We start from the raw sequence: 18,571 nt of genomic DNA, 5'->3' as shown, positions 1-18,571 counted from the left end.
TTGTTGGGTTTTTGGTTTTTTTTTAAGTAGATGTTTTCTAATTGACTTGCAACTAGCTTTTTTGTCTCCATCATTTAAACACATTTAGTTTTGTCTCTGAGGGATGTTTTTCCTAGAGTATCACTTTTCATCATTGCTCCGTCAAGAAGCTCTGCACTGGAAGGCTGGGTTTCTGTGCTACCAGTATTTGTTAAAGAAAATTTAGCACAGTTACTATGCTACATTCTTTAATTCTTTTTCTCTTTCTTTCTTTTTTTTTTTTTTTTTTTTTTTTTTTTTTTTTTTTTTTTTTTTTAACAGGAGGGTGGGTTGTGAAGCTGCCATCTTGCGAATACCTCAGTTCCCACACTTCCCAAGTTTTTTCCCTCTTTGTAGGTCAAATTGTCTCTTAAGTGCACATCCACTGTTGTAGTATAATACAAGTGTATCTGAAACTACTACAAACTGCTCAAAACTGATGTAGGCCTATATGTGGAATAGTGGGTGTATTGCATCCAGAGAAGTACATGCAAATGGTCCTTCAGCCTACCTGAGCAGGTAGCACAGGGATAATGGAGAGATCAGTTTGCTCTTCATCATGTAATGAGAATGTGTCCATGTCTGTGGCTGGGAGTTTTATACACTAAAGCACTAAACCACAATGAGGTAACTAAGAAATCTTCTGTGATCATGAAAGGCTGTTACAACTGAAGTTGCTTCCAGTTTACTCTAGTCAATAAAGTACTGATTAGCAGTTTAGTACTCTCAGGCCTGGCAGGTGTTTTTTGTAGGCTTTACACTAGCCTGGAAGAATATGGCACAGCACTTGCATCTTCTTAAATTTGCACTTGAGAATACTGCTAAGTGTTGTTATGGTTTTGTCTTGTATTTCTTCTGCTGCTGTTTTAAAAAGGGAGGTGGGGCAGGCTTCTGATGGAGGTTTCAAGATTCTGGGATTTTTATTGCTAGTGGGGCTTTTGTCCAAACTACAGCATTGCTTTCCCTGTTCTGCTGCAATAATGAGATCAACAGCTGGTTCAAAGCAAGCCTTAACTAAATGAAAATGAGAGTTCTGCGAGTCCCCAGACAATAACAGTGATGGCCTCATCAGCCATGCAGAACTTCAGGGCATGGTGGTCTTGCTGCCTTTGTGTACCACAGTGATAACTGTTCTGTATGATTCCTTTTAGTTCCCTTGTTTGCCAGTAACCTGATATATAGTGAGTTACAATAACCCCTATAAATTTGCCTTCTAGTTGGGTGCAGTCATTCTATATTTTGAAGCCTGACTGATACATTTTTTCCAGCACAAAACTCGGGCAGCCTATGTTGTGATCAATGCAAGTTAATGCTATTTAGCTATTGGAGGATTGATGCAAGTGATTATGGTGTTGCATCCATCCTGTCCCAAGCCCCTGTGGTAGGTTTGTGTGTTGCTGTCCTGCTTGCCTTACTGATGCCTTAGTAATGCCTTATTGATGAAAGCATCAATAAGCAGCATTAGCATGAGCAGGATCTTTTCATGTTGCCAGACAAGTCACTACATACATTTCAGACCTAACTGAGCCTTGAAGGGCAAAATATAAGGTGTTTTTCCTGGCCACTGTCCAGCGGAGTGGGAGAAAGGGAGAAGCTCTTCATTAAAACTCTCAAGTTTGGTTGGTTTTTTTTTGTTTGTACACCCTTTGTTTTTGAGTACCTGTGATACTTTAATTAAAAATTTATGAAGTGTTATATGGGCAAAGAACTGTGAAGATGTGTTTTCAAGCTACTGCGTGCGTGTGTTCTGTGATTGATTTAATGGAAATGTTGTCCTTATCCTTGTGCCTGAGTAACATCTGATCCTTTGTGTTAGAGTGAAAATAGTCACAGTGAGTAAATATTTCTTTTTCTTATGCTCCCAGTTTCTGTAACATCTATGCATGTTTTATGTACGATGATAGCAAAACTCCCAGTCAACTTCTAGAATTTCTGGGCTCTACTTCTTTATTTTAGAAGCTTAAAGCAACCTCAGAAGAGTTTTAAAATAGAAGTGTTAAATCATGATTGGAAGGAAACTCTTCTAGTGTTTTCTGTGTATCATCAGCTCTGGATTTACTAGCATCTGGTAATAAGTCTGCTTGGATCCTTTTGACAGGAGTGCTTGGTTCCCAGTTCCTAATGCTTGTCAGGCTGTACTTTCTGAGGAATGTGGCTATCCAGATGTTGACAGTATGAAAGTTGTTCTTTAACAGTAATGAGAAAGTCCAGATGTAGCTACTTAGGATTAGGAGCGAAGCTGTGAACTGGGGTTCAGGGAAGAGCAATAGCACCTTCCCAAACTTTGAAGACAGTTTTAATAATGTGTAATACATTGTGTACACAAAACAGAAACTATTATAACGCATGGTATAGTAAGGATATTTAATATAACTAACAGTACTTGTATTAATACAATTTAATAACTATGTAAATATATAGACATTTTATATCAAGGGTTATCTATCATATCTTGAAATTCAGCTTTAGACATAATTATTTTAGTTCTTAGTTCAGGTTAGGTATCAGGAAGATAGATGCATGCTAAGCCTGTGGGCAGGTGTCATCCAGAAGAACAGGAGTAAGGATGCTTATGGAAGCAAGATGGAATGAACCTGAGAGACTGCTATAAAGTTGTCAGGAGAGGATTTGATTGGATATTAGAAAAAGGTTCACCTAGAGGGTGGCTGGGCACTGGAACAGGCCCCAGGGCAGTGATCACAGCACCAAGCCTGACAGAGTTCAAGAAGTGTTTGGACAATACTCTCATACATGGTATGCCTCTTGGGGCTGCCCTGTGCAGGGCAGGAATTGGATTTTGATGAACTTTTTGGGTGCCTTTCAACTCAGAATATGCTTTGAAGAGTTGAGTTTTCCCCATAAATGGACCTGGGGGTTCTGGCATAGACTAAGTGAATACAAATCAGCAAAGTGCCATTGTGACAGGTCCATTTCTGGGAAACTTCTGTCCAGGGGGGTGCCCATAACATGTACTGCTGCCTGTGGTTATTCCATTCCTGGGGCAGGACTTGGCACTCTCCCTTACTGGGCTTCATGAGGTTCTTTTTGGCCTTCAAAAGGGATCTGCTCCGTCCCTGGGTGGGCTCGAACCACCAACCTTTCAGTTAACAGCCGAACGCGCTCTCCGGTTGCGCCACAGAGACTGATGCGTTGCACTGCCCAGAGGAGCTCGGTTCCTGCTGGTGCCTGCATGTGCTGCACGATGGCAGTGACACTGCAGGAACGCTGCTGCAGCAAACCTGCTATTGTCAGAATCCAGAGGGGAGAAACGCTGTGAGCTCCTGTGGGGACTGAAAGATGAGATTCTTCTGGAGTAGCTGTTCCTCACTGCTTACCTCTCTCAGGACAGGAGGTCTTGGGGTCATGTCATACATACCAGGCAACTTGTTAGTGGTTCCAAGTTAACAGCATTGTTTCTTGTGCTTTTTGTGCTTGTGGAAATTTAGCTAAAAGAGGTCTGAAAACCTATGTGGCTTGTTAATTGTATGTTAATGCAATTAAAGCAAAACACGGGTACATTTCAGAACACAGATTATGAGGCATCAAACCTACTGACTGCATAATTTTCAGTGCATCTGGGAACTGGCAATTAGAGGTGAGAGAGCTGTTGGACAGAAGATTTTGTGGTGAAACTTGCATTTTTAAGCTTCATACTACAAAGAAACATAATGTTATTAATGCTAGTGGGCATACATATTTTTTACTGTCAGTCGTCAGCCAGGAAAAGGTGAAGCCTCCTGCTCTGTGTGGCTTTGTGTATTGCTGGAAACAAAAGGATAGGAACTACTGAGAACGTGACAGGAACTGAGTTCTCTTCAACTAGTGAATCTGTATCTGGTCTGTCTAGATTTTTGCCAGAATAAAACTGTTATAATATTCCAGCCTTTTTGTTGTTGCTCAGTTGGTGAAGGAAATACAGCAAAATGTTGGCTTGAAAATGGTTGAATTGCTTTTGAAAGTTAGGGAGCTTAATCTCTGCAGGGCTGTGCTTTGGAGTGCTGCTGAAAGCATTGCTGCTGAAGTTCTGTCACTGAACTGCAAAAGCATGGGAAGATATCTAAACTGTAGAAGGACTTGGAGCAACTTTCTTTTTGAGAGATAGAAGCTGTTAGGTGGGGGAAAATGTACTCTGAGTAGCAGCAGCCTTTCCTAGCAGGCAGCATGACAGCGAGCTCCTTCCTTTCCTTTCCTGTCCTCTGGTATTGTAAGCTGTACTGTAAGGCAGTACAGTGCCTCAAAGCTGTAGGACAGGTCTGTCCCAGTGTGTGCTGGAGTCTCACTGCTCCAGCTGCACCCCTTGGGATCTAAAGTGGTGATACTTGGCTCCTGTCTGCCCTGCATGCTGGGTTACCTGCCAGGATCCCTCATGGAAGCCAAGGGTAGAGATCCAGGTTTCGTCCTGAACTGGATTTGAAGGGTAGCTGGGCTGTATGGACCTGGGATGGCCTGTGTTATGTGATAAAGAGAGAACCTACTCCTTTTTGCCTCCCCCTGCCCCTAAGTGCTTGTAAGTCAGATGGACATAAAGGTTCCTTTTCTGGACTACACCGTTGCTCAAGTGCTTGTGTGCATTGTATGAAAAATGATACCTAATCATGTATAAAATAACTTTCAGATGGGAGAGTTTGTGTGTGTTCTCATGCTCTGTAACTTCTGCCTCCCTCACAGCCTCTACTGTAGGCTTTGCAAGGGTTAGATGAGTTTGCCACCAAGCAGAACTCCTTCCTCCAGAGCTTTTATCTTTTAAATGACCTATTAAAAAACTTCCTTTACCTGTGATAACGGATTTCTATCAAGTCCTGTCAAATCTCCTAATCCATTTTCATCATATGGTGCAATTTACTTTTATCCAAAATACTGCTCTCCAAATTTGCCAAAGAAAACACTGGGCACTATAGAAAGACTGTTTAAAATGAAGGTGTTTGGAGGAATCTGTTAGGAAAGTGAAAAAAATATAAGAAAAGAAAAAAGGCAATGTGGTTTTTATATATATGTTTTAAAAAATATTTTATGCTCTGATTAGAAACTAAGTGGACCCTTGAAACTGCAGTCTCTTTCCTTATTTAAATTGTATGTCTCTTAGTTAATAAGGGGCCATGAAAGTGCTGGAATTTTTATTTAAAGGCCAATGTGAACCTTAGAAGAGCTTTTCAGACATAACTGAGAAATGCTACTAAATGAGACTTGCCAAACTGATACAGGAGTTTGGGCACCTGCAGTTGGCCCTCTCCAAAGCCTGAGTTCTCCATAGTCATTAGTCCTCTGCAGTGCATAGAGAGGCTTGCAAAGCAGTGCAAGATGTGTCTTGAAGCATTTAGGTGGCAAACTCCCTTTGAGTATTTGGGCACAATTTTTTTGTGTAAAATCTTACCAGGACACAGAAACCTGCAGCTTGAACTAGCATACCTGAGTTCCCACTTAGTGTCCTTGATGCCAACCACTTATTTCCCCCTAGTTCAGTAGCTGTAGCTTTCCTATAATAGTTCACATGTGCTCTATATAAGCTTCATTTAATTGCATATGGGGAAATATGGATTATGGCCATTATGTGGTAGGAGCCTTGGTTGCACACAACCCAAATCTAGCTAGTGCAGCTTAATAATATAAGGTTATTGCATTGTAGCTGTTCATTCTTAGTAGGAATCTTTTAACATCTTCTCTGGTTACTAGTGGGTTGTGATGTCTTCTCTTTCATGAGGAGGAAGAGGAAAAAGAAGAGCTCAGGTCCAATAAAACAAGGAGAGTGTTTGACCAGTGAGTGTATTTTGCAGCTTGGTGCAAGCTCCAGAAGTGCTGGGGAAGCTCAGGTTTGCCAGTAGAGTGTCAGTGTTAGCTGCTTTGGGAGGGGCAAGGAGGATACTTGGTTCCTGTCATACTCCTTTCAAAGATATTTATGATTTTTGGAATCTAATGATGTAGATGTTCAAGCTGGATATTGTGTCCTAGGTCATGACAAGAGAGCTGCACTTGCATGAGCCCTGTGTTCATACAAATGCAATATCTTGGCCGTGCTGAACACTCTCCATTCACAGGCAGTCCTTACCTGAAAACTTGCTTTTCTATAAAGCATAACATGGAAATTTGTGGAAGGAATTTCCTTTCAGAACAAAAGAAAAATCTCTTAGTAAATCTCTCTGGAGTTCTACAAATGCATCTCTTTGTTACTTACAGATGGAGAAATTCAACCTTTGTGCTGGCTTTAGGTTTAGACTGGCTTATTTTTTATTTATTTCAGCATTTTAAAAGTCACACCTTTAGTTAAACTGGTTTGAGCTGGCCGTGTAGAGAAGTCTACAGATGGAACACACTAAATGACTGCCTGAAAATGGGCAAAATTGATGACTCTATCCTGTAGTGGCTGAATGGCTCCAGCTGGCTTTTGTTTTATCTTACAAGAAACCTCTGTCTGAGGCAGTGTCAGGATTAACAGCCTGGCTGGTTTGTTCCCTTTCTTGGAAACTACTCCATTTGACTTCCTGGATGCTGTGGAAGTTACTGTAAAATCAGAAGTGAAAAAGTTACTTCCCCAAAGAATACCTCATCACAACAGGCAGATTTTTGCAAGGCAAGGAAATTCTTAAAAAAAATAAAATGTTATTACAGAGCAGACCAAGGAAGGTGAAGAAATGCAGGAAAGCAGGAAGAGCAGAATGGGTTTTGTACCAAGTGCTTTTCAAATTCTCTTCCATAAGATGGCAGCAGCTTATTTTGTGAACTGGACTGGAAGACAGATCAGCTGTAAGCTCTACAAAACAAACATTCAGTCTAAGGCTTTAATTCTATTTTCTTGCTACACATCCCTTATAATTGTCCCAGTGTTGATCAGTTGTGAACCTTACTTTATGTGCAAAACTGTTTTCTGTTGTTTGATGCAGAGATTTTTTTTTTCTGAATACAGGCACCAATGCTTTTGCATTTGTATGGGTTTAGTGTGCAAGATGTGTGGAGAGTGACAGGGTTGTTTGGCCTAATTTGATATTTTAGAAGTGTTTCACTTTGTGTGACTATTTTGTTAGTAATTGCTTAAAACAACTTGAGTTCTGTGAACAGAAGAAGTAGAAAAACTGTTGGGATTTTTCTCTCCTCAAATAATTTGAGTTCAGTTTCATGACACAACTGTTTTCAGTGGAATCAAGACACTAATTTTCTTTTGAAGGAGACTGGAAAGAGGGGATTTCCCCTCCCCCTGTCAGAAAACAGTGGAAAGAAAAACATATGGGAAGAACTATTTTCTGAAATCCTGTGACATAAAGGATTTTATATTTCAGCTATTCCACTTTCTCTTCTGAAGGTTTTCCATATTTTGAGTGACACCCACAGTGGTGTGTGCAATACATTTGTGCAGTCCTGTCTCCCATTCTTTCATGCATTTTTTCACTGCAGATGAGTGTCAGACACTTACCCTGTTAGTATCAAGTACTTACCAGTCAAACTGCTGTGACACTCATGAACAGAAGATTTTATTTAGGTACAAATTATGAAAAATCTTCTCAGTGTTTGTGTTTATTCTGAGTAGCTGGATAACATGGGAGGAGTGAAAAGCAGCCTGTTTTTGCTTTCCCTGGTGCTTACACTTACTGGCTGATGTTAGTCATCTGTTTTGATTTCCTGTGGCCCATTAGTATCCAATCTATCAAGGGCACAGGAGCCACAGTAGCAAAGCTGTAAACTTGAAGACTCAAGGAACAAGACTCTGAGGTATTTGCCTTCTGTTAATTATTAAATTAAGCTGTTTAAGTTTTGTGATTCTGGTTTCTGGTGTTAATGTACTGTTCAGTACAGCCCAAATGGGGTCCACCACGAGTCAGTTCTGACATTGCTCCCCTGTCCTCAGGTTTGTGCTCTGCCTTGCTGAGGACCCCAGGGCTGGATCTTGTCTAGGTCTGAGTGGGCCAAGCACAGCAAGTGTGAACAGTTTCCACAGATGTGCTGGGAAAAGGATGTGCCCAATTGCTAATGACAGGAGTCTGATAATTTTAGTCCCAAAGAAGAATTAGGAGATTTAAAGACCAAGAGCATCTCTCTCTTATGTGTTGGACCTGCTTTTCTACTGAAAACATCAACCCAGATGAATTGCTTTAGCCCTTTCTTCCTTTCTCTGAACTGTGCCCCAGGTTGAACTAGGAAAAGAAGGACTTTGAACTCACAAATTTTGGCCAGTGAAGTTTAAAGTCTTCAAAGAAGTTATGCTTGGCAAGAAATGCAATATTTTAGGGGTCATTTCATTGTTACTGGTGTGCAGAGCGTGTGCTGCCTGATTTATACCAAGGAGACTCCTGGAATGTGTGTCCTCGTGACTTCTTTCCTTCTTTCTTTCCAATTAACTTTAAAGAAATAAAAAGAGAGATGAAAGCAAGTTATTTGAATAATATTTGAAATGTATTTATTCTAGACAGGTTCACATTCTTTTCAAGAGTCCACTTTCTTTCCACTTTTGGAATGGAGTCCTTTACACCTCATATTATTTGCCTTGTGATAGCATCCAGAGACACTGGTCAGGGTGGCTCCAGAGGGCTTGGGGAAACAAAATGGATGAAATGAAAAGTAATGAGAGCAGTTTGGAGTGCATGCAGAGTTGGCTTGTGGCACAGGAACAGATCAACACAGAGCTGGAGGCTGCATGGGGGGAGTTCAAATCCAAAGTAAAATGCCTGGTTTATTCAGTTTAGGTGGAGTGAATGAGGCTGAGAGGGCTGACCCAATGTACAGCTGAGTGTTCGCTTAAGAATGGGGCTTTTTGTGGCCACATACAGTGCCTTTGCTTTTCTTTCCTGCAAAGTTTTGTTACAGAACAAGTTGATGGCAATAATTTTGGTTAGCAACTAATTCCTTGGAGCAAATATCTTGAAGTCAATTGAGTATCAGATGTTGTCACATATTACTTTGTTTTGGTGTTTAGCCACAAATAACTCATGATAGTGTTTTGTATTATAATACACCATAATTTACTTTAAGCAAGCATGTAATTCCTGAGACAGAGTGGCATTGGGCTTCTGTGTTCTTTGGTCTGTTTTATATTGAATCCAACACAATGGGTGCAGCTGATTGATTTAATGTCATCCTAAAAGAATTCACACAGGCTGCTGAAAAAGAAAGCAGGCCATGGAAATAAATTGTATTTGTGTTCTTAAATATAGGGCTGCAATGCACACAGACTGTGTATAATGCTGTCCCCTGTTGAACTTCAACTGTCTTGAAGCCTTAACCTCCTGTGGAATAAGAGGGGAAAAAAGGAAACCCAGTAGATACCACTAAACAGTAAATTCTGTGAAATACTCCTTTCATGTCAGACAGGTGGAAGTTCAGGATTCCAGTGCAGTTCAGGAGAAATGTGAGATTCATACCAAGCATGAAGGTATTCTGTTTATTGGCACAATAGTTTGAGTGAGAAATCCAATAAATCTGTTAAGATCTCTCTACTAGATGGAGTTAACTTTTGGGGAGTTTTCAAGTCTTCTGTATATCAAAGCAGTTTGCCAGTTCACTGTCTTCTCATGGGCTGGGTGGCCAGAAGAGTTGTGGAGCTGATCAAAATAGGTTGGCCTGCAGTGGTATACACCAGAGCTGACAACTGGTACAAATATACCTGTTTCTCTGACCAGATCCTAACATGACACTAGCACTAGATGTTGGTTTGTGTTACAGAAAAAACAATAGAAATTCCGTGTTTTGCTTGATAAACCAAATTATCTGGGAAAAACATAAAGGGTTGATGCTTGTTCCATTAAAGTAGAAAAACAGCATACACAGTCACCTCTGGCTTGCACCACTTTCAGCAAATCGACTGTGTTTTGATTTTGGAGAGGCTGTGTTTTAAAAGTGTCAGTATTCAACTGAGACAGGCTATTTACCTTTTATTTACTCGACAAACCATGTGATTCCTTGCATTAGGATGTTCATTAATTCTGCTCTGTTTTTGCTGTCAGAAACCTACTAAAAAGGTTTCAGAAAAATTCCATGCCAGATATTTCAATGTACTTTAGATGATTTATTTTTTTCTATTTCTAGCTTATTATATTTGAAATTATACTTGAATGCATTCCTGAACATAGGCCTAAATAAATCATTTTTATTTCAAAAACAATGGAAGTAAATTCACCCAATACACAGAAGGATATAGCTGAGCAAGTGTAATGCTTGCTACATGGTTTTGTATGCTGCTCTTGAAACAGTACCTATGGCAACTCTAAATCACATTTTTCTGGTACAATTGTCCCCAGTGCTGCAATAGGATCTGCCTGTTAGGAAGTTTGCAGCCCTTGAATCCCACTGAGCTCTGGGGGGCCTTTGTGTGAGCTTGAGGATCTGTGCCAGGGTGAGTTGTGTTGCAAAGTGGAGGCTGCAGGGTTGAAAACGGAGTGACAAGATGGGGTGGAGAAAATATGGGTCCTCTTGTAGCATCTCCTGCCCAGGGAAATGACATCTTTGGGGCTGCAAGAGTTTAAGCAGGTTGTATTTCCTAGTCCTCTAGTATTTAATTAAAAGATAGAAGTCGACTAAAGAGGCAAAACAAACAGAAATTTCCCTTACCCTGATGGGTTGCTGCAGGTTGATGCCATTTACCTTAGCATGCCTGTTCTTGGAGAAACTGGTACCAATAAAATGTGTACCAGTAAGAATCCAATTTATGTACCAGAAATGACTACATGTGTTCCATAATTAGAATACCTGCCCCAACTGCTGAAACCTATCACTGCTGGGCCTGCTTTTAATCTAGCATCGTCTCTTCAGCTCACAGGATGAAATGTAGCTGGGGAGCCTTATGAGAACCAGATGGGAAGCCTGGCTAGAGGGCTGCTGGGGATGGAGACTACCTTGCCCCACTCTGAGCCAAGTGTGCTGTGTGCCTTCAAATGATACCTTAATCCATGATAAAGACAGACAGCTCACTTTTCCAAAATCAAAACCATATTCATCAATGGTAGCCTCTTTCCAACACAGTACAGGCTACTGCTCTGAGAGAAGCTGTCTGGAACAGCTTGATACAGGCAGAACTAGATGACTACACATGGATAAGATAAAATCATTCAGCTACCTAATAAATAAAGTTGAAAAATGTTCTAAGATGATACAAATTCAAGTACTAACTTGATTTATTTTCCCAGAGGGATATTTGCTCCACCTTTCAGTCACTGAATTCTGATTTATGGTGCATGTTTTTAGGCTTTTCTTTTCCCCCTTTTTAAAGAAAGAAAACCTTTAAAATACAGTTAGTTGACCTAGTGCTCTCTGTCCAGCAAGTTTCATACTTCTTAATTTAATACAACTCATTCAAAGCTGTTGTTGAATGGATGGATTTTTAAAGCAGCAAGGATTCAGATTTGGTAACTGAATGTTATTCCTATATGGTAGAATACCAGTAGAAGCAAAGTCAATAAACTCTAAAGGCAAATATATTACAGAATTCTTATGCAGCATGATTTTCCTCTTGTCATCAAGGGAAAAGATTGTGTTTTACACAGGAACTGAGATGTTTCCCTTTCTGTGGTCCTGTGTGGATTTAACTAAAGCAGCAACTAAGAGAAACAGGAGTTTCATAAAGAAAGCCTTGTTGATAATTATAGAGTGGTTGTAAGCATATGTTCATAGGCTTTTTTTTTTCTTGTTCAGAATTTTATTACAGATCTTTAAGTTTCAAATTACTTTTGATACTTAGCATGTGTGAGACAGGTTCTAGGTAAATAAATATAGCTTATTATTTTGAGACAATACCATATATATATTTTTCAAGGGCATGTTCTTTGTTTGACCACATAGAAGTCCTTAATCTATAAACTATTTTAAACTAGATTACCAGATTGTAAATAGGATAAGATAGAGCTAGAGGGAGAAATAAATACTTTTTCTTGTTAACAGTTCTTGTTTTATCAAATTGCCCATACCATGTCACAGGTATAAATTATGAATTGGTTCAAGGTTTTAATCATTGTTAGAGTTAAAAAAATTAACCATAAAAACATAAAACATTGTGTTCATTTGTTAAATCAGGGGCTATATTTATATTTGCAGAAATAAGAATCTTTGACAGCCATCTTTTGAACAGCATGATGTGTCTATCATCTATATATTCCATCAGGAGCAGAAATTGATTGAGGAAAATGTGAAAGTTCTGTCTACAAAGATAAAATACTTCCTTGGCTAGGATTCTGCCTGTTACTTTTTCAATATCTCTTGAGCTCCAATGGTGGAATTTTTTATAGCCCTGCACATGTGAACAACTTGGTGGTACAAATATCCTTCAAAAGCTGCTAATTCATTGATCTGGAAGCAAAACTTTAAGTAACCTCTTTTCTTTCCAGGTGGTGTTCTCCTTTGGCAAACAGTTTGTATTAAACTTTCAGTGTCCTTGACACTGAGGCAATGATTGATACAGCCAGTAGACTGTGTTATATACCATAGTACTCAAACCATTGTGTGCTGTGAATGATTTTCACAAACGACTGATTCAAAAGGCTGTGAACTTCAGAACAGCATGTTTTGAAACTTTGAAGGCTTAACAAAAGACACTCAATCCACCAGAAGAATGAGTCTTATGGGCACAGTTTGTAGTCCTGCTGCCTGCAGCATTGGGTGGATATCCAGATATAAGAATCATAGTTCTGTCTTTGCTGTAATTTATTATGTCCACATTTTGCTGGAACTGGTAGCAAAATTAATCATATCAGTCCTTTTTCTTCTTGTTTTTTTTTTTTTTTTTTTTTCATTTAAAAGGTTAAGATTTCAGAGAGCTGGGCCTTAAGCTGTATTCCTTCTGTTTTGAACTGGTAGTGTCTCCATTTGCATATGACACCATGAATTTCTTTGATTTATTATTTTAGCCAAGGAATAAGAAAAACATTCAAAGCCTACTGTAGCCTACTGACAAATAAAATTACTGATTTCTTACATCTGAAAAGCCAAGTACCCATAGTCTGGCTGGTTCAGATTTGTCTAACTGCAGAGGTGTTAGACTGCTGCTTATTCATGCTTTATTTGAGATTCCAACCATTTAAAGAATGTTATCCTACTAGTATATACTATCCATTTATTTTATTGCACATACTTTGTTATTTAATGGCACCCAGAGTTTTCAAGGTGGCTTAGATTAAGTAAAAGGGCAGTGTCAACTATTAACATCTACAACTTAAACCAGACCTGGTACAGTAAAGGGAAAAGCATTAATCACAAGATGCCAGTGTGCCAACAGTGGAAGTTGCCCTTGCATGGCAAGACAAATCCTGCAGGCTGGTGGAGCTTGGTTTTGGTCTGACTCCTCGGATGCCTTGAGCAGCAATCAGCCTTCTGGAACTGCTGCCCTGAGAAAGGTGGTGGACAGTGATGCCCAGACCCAAACCCAGTGGTGGACAGCAGGCAGGGAGGGATGATGCCCCGTGACAGCAGATCTAACAGCAGGAGGAGGCACAGCCCTGGGACTAAGTTACACTTAGGCAGTGCAGAAAGGGGGGCTGTGAATGACATCGCTTGTGGAGACTCACACCAGAGCTAAAACTGGCCTGATTTTTTATTTGTAGCTGTACTGCTTGTGCCTCAAAGAGATGTTTTGCATGACTTAAAGCAATGCTGAAAGCAGGAGATACTGAGGACATGAGTTAAGTCTCTTCTCCATCAGAGTCAATGTTCTCTGCCTATCATTTGCTCATATGCAATATGTTTCAGGACAAAGAACCCAGTTAGAGTGTATTGTTTCACAAAGAAGACAGCTAAGCTTTTCACTGTCTAACCAACATTTCCTGAAGAGTTGCCAATGTCTCCTGAGCAGAGTCATAATTTTTCTGCAATAAATCATGCCATTACTGGCCTTAAAATTTCCCTGGACAAATGTCCTCCCTCCTGACAAGTGGCATTTCAAACAGGAATATAAGCATTTAAGACAAGGACAGTGTGTTCTACATTATTGGTGTTCTGCAGACAAAAAAAATCTCTGAGTTACTTGTGATGATAATTTTGGGGGATTTCATAATGCTTCAGTACATGTGCTAGAATCCTGGATTTTGACCAGGAGGGTGTTATAAATAATAAACATCAGTAACATTGCCATCCACTGTAGCTAACTACTGTCTTGCATGCAGATTACTTTGTGCACTTGTATTGCAACCAGACATATACAAAGTTTAGATTTCTCTTGAAAACACTTGATGTTTTGGTAACTAACTAAATGAATAAACATATAGTCTTTCAGGAACTGGCAGAACAGCATCTAGTTCTCGTTACCCTCTTTGTTTCTCTCCACCCTTTGGCTCTCACCATAATTGAAGACAACTGCTCTGGCCACTCAGCATCTGCAAGATGAAGTTATACATCTTCCAGACGTGGCACCCAGTTGCCAGCACTTTTCTTACCCTTTGGTATGCTTGGGGCCTCTGCTTTGGCCTCAGAGCTGTCTACCTGTCTCCAAGTCTGCTGCTGATGCTCTTTCAACTGTGGTGCGTAGTACTGGATCCCTGTGTTGCTCTGTGTCATACTATGGGGAAGGAAAAGAATGGAGATTGCTGTGAGAGACAATTGCATTGAGCTAACAGTATGCTCATTTTATTTGCAAATATATCCAGAGCAACTCAGTTATTTCAGAGCTCATGTTGAGCTTTTTTTTGATGGAGATGCAAGCGGAGGAGTACTCTGCCATCATGCCATGGGTCAGAGTACCTGCATATGTCTGTAAGAGCAGCAGTTGATTTTCTATTTTAAGTAGAATGGTATCACCAGAAAATTGTTATTGTTGACATTTGCATAGAGCAGGTTAGCTCTTTTAAGTGGCTTCATGCCACTAAGTAGGAATGTAACCACAATAAAGCAGTTGGTCCACAGAGAGGAAAAATAACCCTTCAAACCCCTGGCACCAGTTCCACATTAGAACTCAATTACTGTAGCAGATTGAAATGACAAGACTTGCATTTTTAAATGAGTATGTAAACAAATCATGTGCCCAGACTGGCATGGGACAGGAATCCTAATTTGCACATATGCCTTGGGATTTGTGTACACACACAAAAACAGTTAAAAAATAATCAGGCAAAGAATACATAATGCAAGACTGGAGGGATAAGTTTCATATTCTTACACAAGTGGTGTGAGAAGACCTAAGCAGACTTTCAGTATCCAGTGTTTTCTCTAACAAGTAGTACCAGGACAGCTCACCACAAATGCCCAAGGAAACCTGTTATGGCATGTATACATAGACTATATGTAGAGTCTACCCAGTCTAGAACATTTATGCATAAATATTCTCTAGAATAGAGGCCTCTTAATTAACTTTTTTTAGCTTTGTAGATGTGATGTGAGAGTCTAGACAGTCTGCATTCATTGGACAGGTCTTTTCCTCTCTCAGCTGCTAGAACATGAGTTGTCAGTTTCTCCTGGACTGCAGAAGAGCAAGTGATCAGTTAAAATATTTCTTGTTGTTCTCAATTTCAGGTGATGTATCCAGTAGGATTGCTTTATGAGCAGCCCCACTGTGCTCTCCCACATGCTTGGCGAGAGAAGTGGGATAACCTCAGTGAGGCCAAGAGTGGCTGGGATTTGTCAGGCTGTGCCCAGGTAGAGGCCACAGTATCCTGCTATACAATGGGAGGGGTTCTTCTTGACTAGTAAGTGCAGGCTTTGTAAAATGATTCTCTTTTGCCAGCCATGAATAAAACATGTGTTTGAGTGGTGGAGATCTGGGTGTCCTGGGCATGGGGTGTGTGGTGGGGCACAGTGACAGCTGAGGCTGGATGGTCAAAGGCTGAGCCTGGCACGGGTGTCCTGCTGCCAGCACAGCCAGGCTCAGCTGCAATGGCTGCAGCAGGTACTTGGGCTGCAAAGCCCATGCTGGGCTGGCCCTGCAGCAGCCTCAAATACTAATTAGTATCTTGGAGGTAGTTTCAGAACTGTGCTGTCTTATTTCCACTCTGATTTCATACAATTGTTTTATATATCCGAATCTTTGGTAATTGGCCAAGTTGAAAGCCCACTTCAAGGTGAGATCCATATATTTCTCAATGTAAAGATTGTGTTTTAACTGTTCACTAACATCATGCTGTCTGATATCTTTATGCTTTATTACAGTACCTGACTTTCAAATATATGTCACTGTGTGGTAACTGTTCATGTGAGTTAGTAGAAAACTATGAATAGGGGATGGGAGATCATTCAATCTGTGTCTAAGCACAGATGAAATGACTGACCCCAACCCAAAGGCCTTTCAGCTGAGCAAATGCAAGAGTTGTACTTTTTTCCTGTTTTGGGTAAACTTGAACAGAAAATTTTGTTGTTAGTTAAGTGTATATACGTGTTTTTACTTGCAGCTCAATTGCTGCCAATGTTACAATGCACCTAATAATATTTTTTTAAAAGTAAAAATAAAAAACAACAGGTCCTCTTCCCTACCCCTGTCCTAAACCATATAGCATGTCATGGGGTGGATTTTCCAATAGCATCTTGAACTTGTTGAAGTGTTGTCTCTGAGCCTTAATGAAACCCATATTGCAGGGAAGGCCTTGAACTAATGGAGGTAGGAGAAAGCAGCTGTATTTCCTATATTCTAGCTCTGTGTTTTTCATTATGTTCTCTCTTATTTTTGTTTTGGGGTATATTTTCTAGAGCAAACAACCTTCCTGGGAATGGTCTGCTGCAGAGACCAGTTTGAATGCCTGTTGGCTCTCCAAGGGGTGCCAGATGTGAGAGTGCAACCTGTTAAGCAAAGCACCAAGGTGCTCATAAAGGAGGAACAGCATTTTCTGGGGGTGAAAGTTCTGGCACAAGTATTTGACTGAATGACTGTGAGCATTGTTACTGAAAAAACAACCCAACCAGCATGATAGTGCCAGAGTTAGCCTAATGATCCCAGCACTTTACATAGCTGATGATCACGACAGGTTTATTCTCTCTGAAAATGACACATTGGAATAATATTAGGTAACTGTCTGTAGCCTGGCTGGAGCGTCTCCTTCCAGACACATAATTGGTACTGTCACCTCTCATGCTCTATGGTATGCAAAGCTGATGCCTATGAATTTTGCCCATATGTTTTTAAAGTGCACTGGAGGCAGTCAGCCTTGAATTCTGAACAAATAGTGATGGGTCAGTTAATAATGGACTGAAAAAGCACGAAATTAAAGCGTGTTAGAGTGCATACATTAGCAAAGTGGTTTTTCAACAAGCTGTCAGGCAGCATACGTAAGAAAAGTAAAGCTACCACAGTAGAGACTAAGAGGTTGCACTTACATAACTAAAGTACAACTCATCTTTGATCAGGTTTGCAAAACTGGATTCAGTTTTCTTTTTCCTTATTTCATGCAATTTGTGTCTGTCTATAGACATTGTAGTGGAGCAGAGGGTTGAAGCTCACAAAAGAGCTTCAGAGAAGTGTTTAATACCCTTCAGCTTTCTATAGTATGCAAACAAATCTCTCATCTAATGAAAGACTACAAAACTGAAATTAGACACTGGGTACATTTTTAAAGGATCAAAATAACACAGGCCCATCGCTGCTTGGTTTTTTGCCTTCCTAGTAACTAATTTCTCCCAAAATGTATCTGCACATTGGTAATGCAAAATATTTTACTTCACATTAATGCAAGAGTGTTTGTTTATGCAGCTTCATTTCCAATAAAAGCTACACTTTACAGTGCATGATGCAGAATGACAGCAGTGCACTGAATTGCAAGGTCACGCTATAGATCATACTCACTCTGCCAAACACCCAGAAAGGAATTTTGGAGTAAGCTGTAATAAGGGGCTGAGCAACGAGCAGAGCCAGAAACAATACAGGTTAGAAAAATGTTTGGTTTATTTAGTGAAAGAAGAAAGAGTTTGACTTATTAGGAAGGTTTTTCCTACTGTATTCATTCTGGGTCCAGGTCCTGGAAAGAAAGCTTGGGATGGAACTTCCTGAAGCTGATCTTAATCTGTCCTCAGAGCCTCATGTGTCTTCCTCTAAGCTGAGGGGTATGGGGTGTGTTTGAAGATCTAACCAGCAGTTTATGCTCTGAGCTGTTACTTTACCAGACCCTCTCCTTTTTCCATTTCGTATGTGAGGCTACATGTCTGGTGAAAGGTGAAGTGTCATCCTCTGCACATAGATTAGGTGTGTGCTACTGTGTAGCTGAAAGCAGTGGGTCTAAATGGTAAGAATGCCTTATTCCAGATGTTTGCAGAAGTAATTTGTCCTCCAGAAGAAAAATGTGCCCTAGGACAGAGAGGATGACAGAAGTAACAATGCACAGTGCAACTACTGTATGAGTTCGTGCATTCTGTCTGCAGAAAATCATTTGAAGATAACAGATGTCTAGAAGGCCAAGAAATACCAAAGACAGCATGGCAAATAGCTTCTCTTTAGGAGGGATACAGCTTTCAGGCCTTGTTCCAGATGTAGGACAAGCAGCACCAATTATGAAAGCAGAGGGCCACAAGAGACATTATTGTCACACCCACTCAAAACATGACAGCAAATTTGAATTTCACTATGTCAGGCTGCTCTCCAGATGTTGTTGGTGAGCTATACCAAAAGCATGAGGATGCCTATAGCAAACTGGCCTTGCAACAACATCAAAGCTAAGCAAAAACATGTGGTATT

Source organism: Erithacus rubecula, assembly GCF_903797595.1.
Source record: "Erithacus rubecula genome assembly, chromosome: 3".
In the NCBI taxonomy this organism is placed as follows: Eukaryota; Metazoa; Chordata; class Aves; order Passeriformes; family Muscicapidae; genus Erithacus; species Erithacus rubecula.
This window is presented reverse-complemented; position numbering follows the sequence as displayed.